The 16,666-nt window shown below is 41.7% G+C and overlaps 1 protein-coding gene across 4 annotated transcripts in view; it reads left to right on the top strand.

The window, feature by feature from the left end:
• GREM2 (gremlin 2, DAN family BMP antagonist) overlaps positions 1-16,666 on the top strand; it is a 41,032-nt gene that overhangs the window by 8,889 nt on the left and 15,477 nt on the right. The window lies entirely within an intron of this gene.

Here is a 16,666-nt window from a genome sequence, read left to right as displayed (position 1 = left end):
ATACCTTACAAAAGCAGGCAGCTAATCACTGTGTCCTTCTGAGCGCCAGAAAGGGCCAGTGGGCTGTTCCCACCATGTGTTGGTGATTAGTAGGAACTGCAGGAAGGAGTCAGTATTGGTTATGGAAGCTACTGCTGGGAGCTCTTCATGCCGATACTGATACAGTTATTAGATACATAGGTGGTTAGGGAAATTGGTTGATTTCTAAGCTGCTCTCAGCTTTGAACTGTCTTAGAAAGGAGCCTAAAAAGCAAGGTTCACTCTTCGTATGAAATTTATGGGCTTGTGTGCTATCTGTGAACTCGCCCCAAAATACTCATTTTTTTCTGCTGTTCATGTAAGATGTGAATGTGAGCTGCTAGTCTGCTTTGAGATATTGCAAGTCTGAAGAAATCTGTCTCGTCCTGTTCGACACACTTGTGCTGAGGAGGAATAATCTCATTTCTCCCGTGTTCCTCTCCTACTCAAAATGATCTTTAAAGGTCTGTGGATTCACTGGGAACGACCTTTGCCAGCCAGCTTAGTTATCATTTCCTTGCAGTCCATGCCTCTACTGTAATTGTGCCCGTAGTACTGTCCAGCGTGTTGTGGAGTCTCCGAGACTGCCAGCAACCATGGGAATTTTCACTTTGGTTTTAGGTGGTCCGTTCAGCCAGTGGAACTGCAAATGCATGGGTGAGAAATCCCTACCGAGGGTTTCCCGTCTTGAGGGAGACTGCTGTGTGTCTGGCTCCATTGGCAGTCCAGGCTTCAGGTCGTGGTGGGGCTGAGTTCTTCTGCAGGTCTGGCCTGGCAACTTCAGCTGCAGATTGGATTTTTTTTTTTCTTGCTTTTCATTAATTAAAACAGAATAATACCTATCTGAACTCTTTTGCTTAGCTTCATCCCCGTAGATAGAGTGCTGGCAGTTAGCTCTGTTGTATACAAACTAGCTCAAGGCTGCGGCAAGTTGCCAGTTAATCTCCCCACTCGGACACCAGCTTCATTTCCTCATATAAATAACTGGGTAACAGTCAAATGTGATTGACTTAAGCTGTTACTTTTTCTGACTGTGTAAAATATAGGGAGCTTGAGATGCTAATGATGAGCTTGTTATTTTTTTCCCCATACCAAAATTTAGTTGTATTTGGTGAGAATATTGAAATGGATTTGTCACTGTATTTATCATGGGTTTAGGTTTATCTTTACTGTTTATAGGACAATGCAAAATTAGTTGGTTTTTATTGCCCTATTAGAATATGCATGGTTAGATTTATATTATTTAAAGAGAGGCTTAATTTCTCAATAAAAGTGAATTGTAATTTAGGATGCTTTAGTTATGAAGTGCTCCAAATTGTTTTTTTTTTTCCCCCCAAGATACTTATTTTTCTTTTAAGAACTTTTGACAACTGGCTTATTTTACCATGATTGAAGCTGATGCCTTAATTTGGGCACCAAATGCACTATAACTTTTGAACTTCTAGGTGCGTGATACAAACTACTGATGTATAGCAGTGAGTCGAATAGCAATGCTGGTGGGATTTTGGGGGTGAGAGTGATGCTTCAGTTTTGCTTGTGAATAAGTACTGTGTTCTTGCTAATTGTAAACCTTTCCTAAAGCTTCTGTGGCAGTCTTTTGCTTTCATTGCATGACCAATGTCTTTGAGATGACAGAATCTAACAGTCTCTTAGAAGTGTTAATGGTTCAGTCAGCATTCCTGCTTTGTTGCACTGCAGGTGGTGTCACATTAGCTAGGCATAGGTCTGAACTTGTGCTGAAAGGGTCATCCTGCCCTTGGCTCTGCTGCTGGCCACTAGATTGTGTCTTACTTCTGTTACACGCTTTCTTTGTGCCATCTGGCACGTCTAAAATGGTACACTCGACATCTGTGGGAAACCAGCTCAGAAATTGTGCGGTGTGAATGTTGACATCAGTGTGCAGAACGCTGTATATCCTCCAGCTGACAGTGTCCGTAGGTGTGGACTCCTTGCATGGCGTCTTGAAAACCTCGTTAGTACCGCGTGGCCTTAGTAGTGTAGGTGGGCAGGCTCAGTTGCTAAGAGTAGAAGATCTTTGAATCAGGTTGTTAAATGTGAGAGGCAGCCCAAAGATCAGCAGTCCCAGGTTGGACAATGACATGGGCTAATAGGGATGCTGAGACACTGGAACAGGTTGTCCAGAGCAGCTGTGTATGTCCTATGACTGGAAGTGTTCAAGGTTGGGTTGGACGGGGCTTTGAGCAACCTCATCTGTTGAAAAATGTCCCTGCAAGGAGGTTGGGCTGGGTGGTCTTTAAAGGTGCCTTCCAACTCAAACCGTTCTGTGATTCTGTGATTGTATAATGAATGCTGTCATTGTTTGAACAGAACCTTATGGGTGGCTTTATGGGCTGTAAAAACTGTTACTGTCATTGAACACTCTTTTGTTTGTTTCTGGTTTTTGTTTTTTTTTGTTTTTTTAAAGCATTAAAGGCTAAAATGCTTCTATTATAAAATGCTTATTACAGTGCAATACGCATGTATGTAAGCAAATACAAACAGTATGTAAAAGAGGTGACCATGGCCTTATGTGTAGATGCAAAAAAAAAAATAATGATGTTTTGCTTTACTGCAAAGCCTATAAGGATGTGAATTCTAATGCAGATTTGCACACACTGGATTAAATTAATTCCTGCACAGAGGAGTAGAACAGCGTATTACTTCAAGGCAATGTAAAAATACTTTTATACTTTAAAAAAAAAAAAAAAAGGTAGTGTTAACTGTGCCTTCTGTACAGTGGGAATTTCTGCCCATTGTACATTGCTCTGCTATCTTCATTATTTAACATTTCTAACCTGGAACGTCCAAAGCTTTTGTTTATGCTTTGCTCAAGGTTATCTACAGCTGTAAAAGAAAAGGGATGACAACAGCTAATTGCCTTTGCACTTTTCTCTTTTGAAAGCAGTGTATCTAAACCCAAGTACTGCAAAGTAGGGAGGAGAGGATTTGCTTCTGATGAACTGAATTATTCCATAAATAGATTGTTCTGGAACATTTCACTTATACTTCATGTAATTTTGGGGGGTGTTTTCAATTAACATCACATTTAAATGGTAACTTTAAAAACAGCTATGTAAATACTTAGCGTTTATGATAAAAATAATGTAATTTTTTCTGGAGTTATTCCATCGGTTTTTCTGACTTGCATATATTACAAAGGTTAAAATTAATTGCAAATTTGAGGTACTTTGAGATACTGAGATACAAAGATACGTCCACTGAAGAGTTGACATTAACACTTCTGAACTTCATTCTTTAAGAGTCACCTTATTTATAGCAAGATAAATGCACTTTCAGCTCTAATTGCACAGAGCAGCAAAAACATTCTTTGGATAGCCTAAGTATTCTAAAATATATCTGATCTGGGAAACCTCAGAGGATCTATTTATTCAAGAAGTTATGAAAATTTAAGGGTTGTATACTTACAGCCTGGATTTCAGAATATACAACTCCTGCTTGCACATTTTAGGAGCTATCTTAATTTCTTTTAATGAAATAGAAGGTTTTAAACATCATAAGCTGTATTTTCAAAGAGTTTATAGGACAGATATCATGCCATGCCATGAAGTATATTCAAGAAGACAATCCAAACAGATTAATGCTTTTATGTAACTGAAAAAGAGAAAAATGCAAATAGTGATGGAGCTGAAAAGTGAGTTAAGGTTTTCTGTGGTCTGTCAGCTTGAACTACACATCAGAGTCCAAACTGTTCGTGGCTTCAGAGTGTGTGTGTGTGTGTGGTGGTGGTGGTGTGTTCAGCAACTCTTTTTTTTTTTTTTTAATTACCTTTAGGATATTTTTTATGCAGTACATACTCTTCCCCTCACTCTTTTGCTGTTTCACTGTTCTTTAAAAATATTTTTAAACTGGAAATGTAACCCATTTCCTAAGATATACTTACAAAGTGCATCTTTACTGTAAGGTGCCTGGCTGTAAGCTAACAATCTCTTAGGATATAATCCTTTTCTAGGAGTTACATACAACTTGCTGTTCTTAAGGCTTTTCATTAAGCAGTCAAATGGGTTCTGTTGCTCCATAGGTTTCCTTGGTGAAGCATGTGTGGGGGAACCCATGTCAAACTGCTACTAGATCTTACATTGTGCAACCTTTGCAAGTATTCATTGCATCTTAACTCTTGAGATACAATTACTTACTCGCTATTGATTTCTCTTTGAGGGATGATTTACTTCGTCACTACTTAGCCACCTTCATGAGATGTTGAGACAGCAGGCTCTTTCCAAATCACCTTGTGGCACACAGCTGGTTGCCTGGTGCAACGTTGTAGTCAGGGGTCTGCAGAAGGAATGGGCTGGAGAAAAGGGAGAAAGGCAAACGTTGGCATGTTTTTGAGTCTGAGCCTAAGCCAGCAGCTATTGGTATCTGCGAAGAGGAGGGCTGTACTTTTGTAGTTTTGGCTTGCTTGTGTTCATTGGGCTGCTCTGCGGGATATACTAGGGGTGTAGGGAGCGAAAAGCTAAGTGTTTAGCCTTTTTTTTTTTTTTTTCTTTCACTCTTTTTGCCCAGAGGTTTGTGTTGTTTTGCCCCACTACAAAAATCACAAATCAAGAACCACTGTGACATTGCCACTCGTGAGAAGGGTCACCTTCTCATATCAGCTTACCCTTTACTTACAATATGCATCTTAGCCCAACCTTGCATCTACATGTGACTTGCAATAAAACCTTGACAAATGCAAAAGTTAACGAAAGGAGCACTTTGCTTTTACTCTAGATGTTTCAGCATGATCTCTGAGTAACTTAAGAAGAATTGAAATGTATCTGGCCCCTCTGGCGCTGCTTAAATACACGGAGGTTAAAAGTAGCCTTTGCCTTCTTTCCTTCCACCTATTTTCACTATGCAGAAGACTGGCCTATTGTGAAGGTCAAATGAATTCTACAAATAACACTGTCTAGAGTGCTAGTTTGGGAACATGGAGCCACAAACTTTTTGTTTCATGGTGGGCAACTCAGCTGAAACCTGTGTCTTAAGAGTGCTTAGACTTTCCTCTGCTTAGCATTACAAAGACAAAGAATGTTGCAGGGTCCTGGCTCAGTGTGTGAAGCTGTGAAGAGAGATTAAGCTGACAGGAGTCTGGACTTGCTAAGTCTTGCAGGGAAGCAGGAGAGTACTAGCTAAGGTAAACTGTTTAGTGGTGACCTGCCTAGATGTCTTCCAAACAAACTGAAAGTGCTGGGTGGACCGAGCTGCAAAGTATTATGGAAGTGCGAGTTCTGATTTTCCAAAGCAGCTGGTTTTAAGTGTGGAAATGAGCGACCTAAATAATTCAGTAGAAATGTCACCGTAAGGGCTGTTGAAGAACATAAAAATTAGATGACTGGCATCAGGGATTCCCACAGGTGAGGCAGGCACCTGTATTCCTTGTGGTGTCAATAGGGAGAATTTGGGGTTTAGGCTTACGGTGTACATCAGTCAGTGTGGCAAGGTGGGGGATTATTAAACTTCAGGTAATACTGAAGAAATGAATGTTTCCAGACCCCTGCCTCACATGAGTGCAGGCTCTGACAGAGGTGCTGGGGGTAAAAAAGGGGAAAGAAAGTTAAGCAATGCTGTGAGATGCTTCTTAGTGTTCCAATCTTTGGATGTATCTGCTGAGATGTTCCCTCTGTAAGGAAAAAGGTGCAGCTGAAGGCTGAGGAGGATCATTATGAGGGTTGAATGCATAGGTTAAGTTACACTCTGGAACTAAAGGTGATAAAATCCTCAGAGCTATAAGAAGATGTAATTAGATCCAAAGTACAGCTAGCACATTTTACCCCCTCCCCTGTGCTGCCAAACCCTTACGTAGGGAATGGCCCCTGGTGCCAGTAGCCAGAATGTCACAGTTCAGAGCTGGTGAGCCTTTCCGAGGCCGCTGGGATTTCCCGGATGCTTTTGAGGGTCACTGAACATGATTTTACTTTAAGATGAGAAAGTCCTGTATAACAACCAATTTTACGAGTCCAAAGTTCAGCTGGGAGCCGAGCACACAAAGCAACACAGATACGGAATTCTTCATTGATACTGTATTAGCATTGCATGAGGAGAGATTAGGATCAGCCCTTCTTTGCTTAAATGATTTGCCTGGTACAGCCAACTGGCACTAGCTCCCTGCTTCCAGCCAGGAGGTGGACCAAACAAGACACTTGTGTTATGAAGCCTGCAATTAATGCACACGCTGGGGGAAAGCCACCGTTTGTTTTAGAAAAACAGTTCTTTGTCACCGCCGCCGAAACTGAACCTGATGACTTCAGATGGTCTGGTATCTCTGAAGTAAACCTTAATCAGATCTTAATTTGGTTCAAGCCGGCAGTGTAAGTCAGTTGGGTATGGGGTGATTCCAATTACACTTCCATATGTCTTGCTTTAGAATATATGGCAGTCATGCAGTGAAAAACTTCTCATTTCTTTACATCCCACCCACCCCCCCAAAAAAAAAACCAAAAAAAAAGACAAAAAGTATTACAGCTCCTTCTCCCTCTTCACTGACCTCAATGTTTTGCCTACAATGCTCCTTCCTTACATTCTCACTAGATGCTAATACTTCAGGTTGTGAAAAAGAGAACATGAGGAGCTCATTAACTGTGGTGTGTTGATACTTAACTGTTGTAGGCGCAAACTTCTTAGAAAGGCAGGTAGTGGGAGACTGCTCTGTTCTTGGATGTTCCGTGTGAGCCTGCTAAATTGCAAAAGCAAGAAAAAGCAGAAAAGTTGGGGTTACCACTGGCTTACAGCATGTTGCTGGCCTGGACATCTTTAAAAAGAGGGAAATTGTTCAGCCTTACGGACACCTTTGGGGGATGATGCCTTTTTAGCCACAGTTTATAGAACCTGTTCAGATACTGGTGCCCTTGTAGAGCCAAGGGCTTCTGTAGCCTAGGTTAGGGCTAACTAGGCTAGATTTATATATACATATATGTAGGTTAGATATAGGACTAACCAGGCTAGATTTATATATACCTATATATATGCTAGATATACACTAGGTAGAAAAGAGGCATTTGTGGAGTTTTCCCTTGTCCTCCCCCCCCTCCCCCCCACCTTTATAGCCAGCTGAAGCTTAATTAATCAAAAGTAAAATATAATTTAAAATATGCAAAATAACTAAAGAGCATGATGGAAATGAAAAATAATTTGTATTGGAATGACAAGATATTCCAAGGGTATAAATGTTGTTAATCTATTGTTTTAAGTTACTTCGTGGTAAACATTTTTGGTGTGGTTCTTTTTTTTTTTTTTTTTCTTCCCCCAGCTGTCACAATAATTTATCTGTAAGCATTTGCTGATTACTTCAAACTGATCAAGTGTTTTTAACGGCAGTACTTTTTTTGTCCATCTGAACTGTGTGAAGTACCAGTCAGTCTATCTGAAGACAGATCCTTGCCTGGTCTAAATGACTGTATATTTTAAATCTTAAGGATACTGTATTGATATTCCCACAGTTAAAGTTATTGGCTCCATTGAATTAAAATATAATTTTTTCTATTCACTTTAATGAAGCTGGTGATGATGATGGTAATGAAAAAGAAATTTATTTATTTCTCAAATAAATCCTCTGACATAACTTTTAAATCCATATTTTCAGAGAATCCTCCCTCCCTCCCTATTGTTTTCCCCCAGAGCTTACTGGACACAGTGGAAAGGTGTGAGGAGCTTCTTGTTGGTAGAAAACGTTGCAGCAGTGTCTAGTGCACGAAGCCTTGCAGCATCTTCTCATCCTTCGCTGTACTAACCTGTTTCAGGATTCTGTCTTGTATTAAGCTTTCCTTTTGTTTCAGTCCTATGGTAATTCTTTGGCAGTGAGTGATGCGCTTTTTATTAGAACCTGAACATACCTATGTGTGTTCCATCATGCCTTTGCCCTGGGTTACAGCAGTGTAACTGTAGCATTGGTTTCAAAAACATACCAGAGCAACTGGCTTCTCTCAGGAATAGCAGTACTAAGGGGAATTGGATTATAGTTATCAAATAAAATTAAACAAGTAATAATAAGAGTAAATCAGAGTAAAAAATGACTTGTATTGGTGGTGTACGTTGCTCTCAGGTGGGTGACACTTTCCTGGCTTTTAGGAGATAACACACTGCAATATCATCCCGCCTCTTTAATGTGATCAGAAATATTAGACTGTATCTAGGTAGAGGAGCAGTTCCTCACAGGGAAAATGTCAAGGAGACACCTTTACTCTGTAGGCTAATTTTAGGGAATTAGAAACAGTAAATACATCACATTTCAGAACTTATCTCTATTTGAGGAGGATAAAGAAGGCAGATGGGAAACTGGAGTTTTATTCCAGTGTGTGTTCGGTTTCTGTTTGATGACAATTCCAATTATTTTTATTTGTTGTGCTTTGTGGCAGAGGGAGGGTTGGACAGTGGGTACATCTTCACAGGGTATTGCTGTGCTTGTAGGACAAATACCATAGCTCTGTGATGACAGCTGTTGACAAACTATTCCACACCTGTTAATTAGAAGTATTACAAATAGAGAGGAATTTGGGTGTTTGCTGTCACAAGGACGATACAGATGTTTTGGTCTGTGCAAACCTCTGCGGTTGGCCTCAGATCATAGAACGGTTTGGGTTGGAAGGGACCTTGAAGATGATCTAGTTTCAACTCCCCAGATCATCAAGGAGGTGGTTGTTCCTGAGCCTGTTCTGCCGTCCTGAGGCCACTCAGATGCCCCATTCAGTTGCTGGTTGTGGACTTTGGTTGCTCCATCGGCCGGTGCAGCAGCACCATTGCCCACCTTTTGGTTCAAAGTGTCTGTCCCTCTGGCTCCGAAGGAACCAGTAGGGAAAAGCATCATATGGCATGATATTGGCATGGTATCAGCATGATATTGTCTACCCACACTGGCTAATTAAGCAGTTTTGAATTTTCTGCCTTGGATTCAATCCTCAAAGGCAGTTTAAAACCGTGCACAAATTAGCCTTATGTGGGAAACTGTGTATGTGTCTTATGGGTATTTAAATATGGTTTAGGAAACCTAACTTATTTTCTAATTGCTTATAAATAGCATTCTTCTTCAACAAATCAGCTAGGCAATATTTCCTTTAAATTACTTAAATTTTGGAAAACCCAAGACGTTCTGGAGCATTAAACCAATGTTACCTGTTCTGCCTACAGCAAAAGAAGTCAAATGGAGTCTTTAAAGTTCTGAAAGCATCTGATAGTATCTGCATTGTAAGCCTGGTAGGTTCACAGTTAGCAGGTTGCAGCGTGTTACATACAAGGCTGGCTTTGAGTAGTGCTTTAGTGACCCCATAGCAAATGTAGCTTAAGCTGTACTGCAGAATGATGCCTTTTTTTTGCGACAGCTAGCACAAAACCTAAAAGCCTAGGAAGGGAAAAGAGATGACAGAAAACTGGGCAAAAAACTATTAAAAAGATGGTTCTTTGGAGGACAGTAATTGTTCTTTATAATATATAGGCGCATCTACTTAAAAGGGAATCAAAGGGACTTTGAGAAGTCATCTGGCTCATCTGCCTGTTAGGGTCCATTTTATCTGATGTCTTGTGTGGCAGATGTGTGGTTTTTTTCCTTTTGCATCACTTTCTCCTTAGTAATTCTGATGATGAGTCTACAAACGCAGGCAAATCAATTCCAATGCCTCACTCTCTGTATCATGGCGCTTGCTAATAAGGATATTGTCTGAAATCTTATTTGCTGACATTATTGCATTTGCATCCATGAAGAGTATAGACATACTGTTTCGCTCTTTGCAATAGCATTTGAAAGCTATTAACATCCCTCCTCTGGTCTTTGCTTCTTTGTATGAAAGATCCTTGGTTTCTGCAGTCTTGCCACACTGGGTTATAGTTTCTGTGTATATAAATGTTATTATTTTTCTTTCTTGCCTCCTCTCTAGAAATTTTCATGGCTTTCCTGAAGTGTGGTGCTCAGAATTGGCTCATCAGCTGCTGCTTCCCCTTCTGTATTTGTGCAGCCATGTTTTCAAGTCCAAAAATAGAACCTTCATTTATCCTTCATGGCCTCAGCGTACGATCAACAAAGTGTGGTGGGCATAGACCTGATGGGGTTTGGTGTTTGAGATTTGCATATAAGTTGGGTTAGCTTCTGCTTTTGGAACTTTTTTAAATTTCCAGGTGCTTGGGAATCTCTTGTCCTACTGTGGGATGTGTTGGGCAGCCGTGTTACTGTGATGACCATTGTGGGAGACATCAGTGCACACAGAAACAATATAAAATTTGGGGTGTGTGTATGGAAGCTGACTTAAAAAAAAAGCTGTCGGTGAAGTACAGAGCCTAAGGCTTCCTTTAGGAGGAATAAGTATTACTCGAGGCAGTTGATTAAAAATAAGAGCTATGCATTTGAGATGGCAGACAGCTTTACCTGTTTAAATACCATCTGATCCAAACTGCAAATTATTCAACCTCAATACAATTTCCATCTTTTAACTTTAATAACAAACGGGTAGGGTGTGTTCCCTGATGCATTTGCCTTGCTGGTGTGTAGGGTCCATTATCATGCTTGCTTCTAAGGTCTGGTAACTTCAACAGGCTTTTGGACCTGAATGCAGGAAGCCAATTAAGCGTTTGCCTAACTTCTACAGTGTTAGTTTAAAGCTGTCCTCTCTTAATCAGTGTCTTAATTACTAAAATGGTGTGAGCTCATACCTGTATGAGAGCTTAGTCCTGTCTGTTGATCAGTAAGTATATTCTTTTTATGCATGCATGCAGCTGGAGTTAACTGGAAGATGTTAGCCCACGTGGTACTCAAAATGGTCCGGGCTTTGGAGAACAAACATGCCTTCGTTCAGTAACAAGGTGTAAGCTTAATGCACAGATTCTGTGGATGAGCCTGTCCCCTCTGGCTGGCTGGTCACTGTGGTGGTTGTTCCCTTTGACTGGTTGGCAGAGAGACGAGCTGGTGCTCTTTGGCATTGAAGGTTTCATCTCAGACCCCGACAGGTCAGGTGCTGTTTCAGCCTTCTGCTGAATGGAAACCTGTCTCCTGTTTTCCTCCTTCATGTATTAGCATCAACACTCCACTTCTTACCATGTCATGTGCACGCACAACTTGTGCTTTTGCCTCGTGAGGGTGAAAATCCGTATGGATTCAACAGCAGGAACAAGGGACCAACTTTTGTTAGGGTTTCAGTGCTCTGTTCTGAAAGGGAGGTTGGACAAGTGTTTGCATTCAAATTGTGTTATAACTTCTGGTAGATATTTGTTTCCTCCAGGTTATTAACCAGCAGATTGGTTCTGTCTCATGAGCATTTTTGGCTCATCTGTTATGTGAAAAGAGAACACAAAACTGTTTTCTCCAGCTTTCACCAAACCACATCACTTGTTTCTCCTTTAATTCAGGTTTGCTTAATTTTGCAGTGCACTAATTGCATGAGTATGTAGCATCTTCACACAAGGGAGGAAGAGCCACCTCGCCACAATCTTCAGTGCTAGATTCTGGATCAAGTATGGGGAATCGAGCAAGGGTAGATGTTAGGGCAGGGAGGATGAGGGGGCATGTGACTAATGGAGAAAGGGTGAAGCAGAAGGCATCAGTGCTTCATACATCATGTAGATTATCCCTATGCAGTCTGACCGGTGGCGGTGTTTAGTCAAGACACTCAAAAATCAGACAGTGGGATGCAGCAGTTAGGGTACATTTTTGTGCTTCTTTTTCCATGTTTAGTATTTAGTTTTGCACTACAGTCACAGAGCATGTTTTCAGGGTAAGATAAAAAGAGGATCTTTTTAAGTACCCCATCCATTGATCCATTGAGGAGTCGCGATAGATGGTGCGCACCTCTTTTGGAAGTCTAGTCGTAAGTAAGAGCTGTAATGTTTAAGATGCTTGCAAAAAACTCGAGTCCTTGTGCCTTTAGAGCAGAATGAGGTTATGGCAGAGAGTTGGTTGCCTGAGCAGACGTGCCTGGTGCCTGTTGGGGTACCCCATGTCTCTCACCTGGCTCAGAGGCTGCTGTGGAGGAGCACGCATCTCCCAGAGGGGGTGTCTCTGATGTGCCAGCCTATACAGACATCTGGGATGCCCTTGGGCATCTGAAATGATACTACTTACCGCATTCTATTATTATTATTTTATTTCCTCTCACTGCTGTGGCGCAGACTGTAGTCCTGACACCAAGCCCTGTAGATACAAGGGCCATACATCTATAGGAAGCAAAAGCACGCAGCTCTGTCAATCAACGCCACCTTTATCAGCCACACCTTTCCAGTTACATTAGCCTCCTCCACCCTGAAACAGGTAAGTTGGGTGACAGCATTCCCAGGCACCGGTTTGGAAGGAATATCGAGGTGTGGCTTCCCAGCTGGTGGAAGGCAGCCTGCCTGTAGGCTGGTACTGGCAGGGCACAGCAGCCCGGCGCTGGCACGGCGGCCCCACTGATCCTGCAGGCGGTTGGGAAGCAGCTGGCACAACAACAACAACAACAAAAAAAAAACTTTTCGGCTGGATCAGCAAGCTTGTCTTGCTGACTGTGTGGCTGCAAGGTTGTTAGTACTGGCACAGAGGGAGCAGGGAGTGTGTGTGTGTGTGCTGGGGGGGCGTCGGGAGCAGGGGGGCTCACGGAACCCTGGGCTGGGTGACAGCACGAGGTGGTTTAAGCTTTATTGCCAGGGGGCATGGGTTGCAGTCAGAAATACGTCCAGCTGACATGAATTGCTGCTTTGGTTATTTCTCAAGGTTAGACACAGGGTTTTCTCTGTGCCGTTACTCTGCCTGAAAAGCGGGATCGCACTGTTCTACAGCGAGTAGGTACAACTGGTTGTATGTGTTTGAACCCACAACTTGCAGTATTCTTATCAGAACGTAAAATGGAGAGGGAAAAGGCGTGTGGTTATTTTTTGGCCTGTGATTATTTTCATTTGGATTCAAAAAACTAGAATAAATGACCACATTAAAGTGTTGGGGAGGATGATAGAGTTTGGGGAGCTTAAATCAGGACTTCACCCTCCACATCACAGAGCCTAGTCAGAGAAATATAACATTGGCCATGGTATTATAATTTCCTTTAGGCACAGGAATTTTATGTTTATTCCCAACATAATAAGCCAGTTTTACCAGAAAGTATGGCTAATGCCTTTTTGTCCTTCCTGCTTTCTCACCAGCCTTTTCTGCAGTTTTTAGAGGTGATTGTTTCTTGGGGGGGGGGATGTGAGTCTGATTCTCTGCAGTTCATGTGGCTACTGAAACCCTGAGCGTATGGTCATAAATGGGGAAGATCTTGTTGCAAAGCTGGTTATGAGAAAGAGAAGCAGCATGGCCCAATGGCTGAATTGTTGGATGACTGGTAGTAGTTAATGCTGTTCACCTTGCACTCAGTGGTGTTGGTAGGGTGTATGTGAAACACACGTGACGAAGCAGGACAGTCAGGGAGCTGCCGAGGGGCTCCCTAGCTTTGCCTGGCTCTGTGTGCGTGGCAGCAGGCAGCATGGCCACCTACCCAGGTGTGCGTCTGGGAGCCCCAGAGACGCCGGTGTACAGAGACGTAAGCGATGGCGCAGCCCAAAATCAAACGGCAGGCTTTGTAGGTGTGGGAACAGGAGTTTTCTGGATGGCTCACGTTGATTCAAGTGGCATGTATCTCCCTGTCGCCTATTTCTAAAGTGTCTTCATATCTCATCTCTGGTTTCTGTTAGATGCTTTGCCATGGATTTGGCAAGCAGCGCGAAACAAATAAATTATTTTCTTCCAAGGAGGGCGGAGAACAGGCATAGAGAGGACCTCGATAAAACCGTGGTGTCTTGGTGAGTTCTTTGTCTTCTGCCCAGTTGTGCTGTAAATCCACTCGGTAGCTTGCATTTTCAAGTCTGTTTCTATTAATTCAAATGTGCCTCTCTTGCTTCCTTTCCTGTTCAAGTCTGCAGTGCCATTGTGTTGTACATTTGCTTAAACCATACAGTTTAATGATTTAATTCGCACTCCTTTTGTTCTTTTTAGATAAGCTTAAGAGTCCTCCCCTTCGGTCTTACAACAAATATGTAGATATGGAATTATGCACTTGCTCTGATGTCTTTTATGTCTTTCATGTTGTAAAGCAAGTTTGATTTTGGGGGTGGGATGGAAGAAAAAAAAGTTCTAATGTGCCCTGTGGTTTTAATGAGCAGAGTTTTGGAAATTTGTATTCCTTTGTCTTTGTGCTAATTAGGAGCTTCTTGGGGTCCCCTAAGTAAACCATTTTTTGCCAGATTAGCAGATTTTCAGACAGGTGAGCTACTTTTAGCTTTGTCTTTGCTAGGTGCATTTTTGGTAGTGCTTTTCCTAATAGCTTTTGTGTTTCTGTTTGATGCTCTGACATTATCCGTGTTCTTATGCTGCCCAAATCACTTTTCTGATCCGTGTAGAGTTTCTTTACAGTATTGTGCTGGAGAAAAATTACGGAAGCTGAAATAATCACTCAAAGCAAAAGCTGTTGTTCTGAAACTAAGTAAGGGAAGAGAGGAAGCGCAGTCTTGTTTTGCTAAGCCAAATTCTTTACTGAGCCTCCTTTCAAAATACAAGCATAAAAACCCCCATGGGGCTGTGCTTATTCTTGACCTATTGAGGACCATCATGCTACACAAATTGTAGTAGCTGGCCCTAAGGGTTCAGATTTGAAACCTTTTTTTTTTTTTTTTTTTTTTCCTCTCCACACAGTGGGAATGAAAGTTTTCAGGAGAAGTGTTGATCAAAACTCTTTATTCAAAGTTGATTTTTCACAGGAAGAGAATTCAGCATCTTTAGGGTGAAAGCACCTGAAGGTTCTAGTTTAATTGATGTGTGTTTTTTAGGGCTTTCCCATTACTTAGACAAAAAGGTGTTCCATGTTAGCTGTGTGAAATGACTTCTTGGCTTTTCAGAGTTTAATAATTTTACATTGAAATTATCTTAAAACCAATTTTTGCTCACTTCACCACCTTCTTCAGAAGGAAAATAAGGAAGAATTCAGAATCTAATAGTTCAGCTGATGTTAAGTGGAAACATAGGCCAATGGTCAGGATGTATTTTTTCCTCCAGTTTGGGCATGAGGCTTTCAATATGTCTAGCTCTTGTGGTGTCAGAAAATATTTTCCACCTAGCCTTATTTGAGATTCCAGTCCTCTTAATCCCATATTACATATAACTTCTTTAAAAAGTCTACTGTTTAGTCAAGACATAGGAAGAAGTCTAGAAAGAGCCATCTGCATGGGTGCATAGAGTTGTTTGTACCTGTGGTCTAAGTCACTTCTAAATTAATGTGTGAGTTGTGTGTGTGATCACTCAGAGGGAACCAGAGCTACCCTATGGATCAGAGCGTTTTCCTTGGGGAGATCTTATTTGGTCTAACCAACTACAGCGGGCCTTAGCACGTGGAACAGGTGGCATGCGGTTGCTGAGCCAACTGAATGGTTTATGGAGTTGTATATACAAGTTTAAACTAGTTGTAATAGTTCTAGCACCAACACAAAGCTGTGTTAATGCTAGGAGAACCGTTACAAGGAGTTTGCCCAACCTTTCAGCTGATCGACCGCCCTTGCTGCTTCAGCAAGATCCATATAAATGCTTGAAACCACACTGAAATGGTAGGATTAGTAAAAACAGCATAAACTGTAATGCACAACACGTTCTCTGACTGCTCTGCAATAAGAAAAAAAACCCACCCCAAACCATGAATGAGCAAGCTTTCTGATCACTCGTTCCTCCTTTTCACAAAGTTTTGCATTTAATGGTCACACACGGAGATGTTAGCCAGTAGCTAACGCTGTAGTCGTGTCAAAAGGGAAGCTCCATTGGCCACTTCACTTGGATGAGTCACTGCTCTCCATCAAGTCAAGCACTGGGATGAAAGGGAGCCTTGATGTCTTATGTAGTAACACGAGGTCATCAAAGATTACTAGAGGTGTCATCTGTCTGCTCTAGATTCAAGGAAGTGCTGCCTAAGTTGGAGCTGGGGAAGAGGCTTTGAATAAACTTGGAAGAGCAGTGGAGCTTGCCATCTCACACTGAAATTTATAGCTAGATGTTGGCTAACACTTTCCGAGATACCTCCCTGACCTTTCTGAGAATAGCTTGCTGAAAGAGCCAAAGAGAAGAATCTTCAGATTTCCTTTTACTGATTGTCTACTTCTACTGAGCTTGAAAGCGTGAGTAATGGAAAAATATTTTAACCTTAACTGTGGTGACACAGTGTGAATGGCTTATGGCCAATCACTAAAAAAACCAAGGTCACTTTAAGTTAATAAAGAGCCTCTGGGTGCTGTTTGTCTTTTACTTGTGTTTATATAAAGAGGGTCCCCAGTTACTAGCAGTCAAATAGAAATCCCTGAGCCAGGAACTCCCAAAGTTGGAATCTTTCCCCTCTTTGATGCTGCAAAATGATAAATGCAACTGAGCTTCCAAGGCTAAAAAAAAAATGATCCTAAAGTTGCCTACAGGAGGGGAGCTCTGGCACTTTTCTGTGGGTTTCTGAGCAGAAGAGGTTGGCGTTTGCCTCTGTAAGCTTCCTCCCTTCCTCTTCTTCTTCTTCCATCATAGGGGAAGGTATTTGCCATTCCTAAGAAATGTATGGACTCATTCCACTCCACGGTGCACCTATATGATAAGTGTGATTCCTTGTCGCTTTTCTTTCTGGATATTAAAACTGGATCTGCCCACCTGACTCAGAAGGCTGAACTTTCAAATCCAAGTTGGTTCATCTGTTTCTCGCGC

This window comes from Falco naumanni, chromosome 6 (genome assembly GCF_017639655.2).
Source record: "Falco naumanni isolate bFalNau1 chromosome 6, bFalNau1.pat, whole genome shotgun sequence".
NCBI classification, from domain to species: domain Eukaryota; kingdom Metazoa; phylum Chordata; class Aves; order Falconiformes; family Falconidae; genus Falco; species Falco naumanni.
Note: the sequence above shows the minus strand (reverse complement) of the source record. Positions and strands in the feature narration are given on the sequence as shown.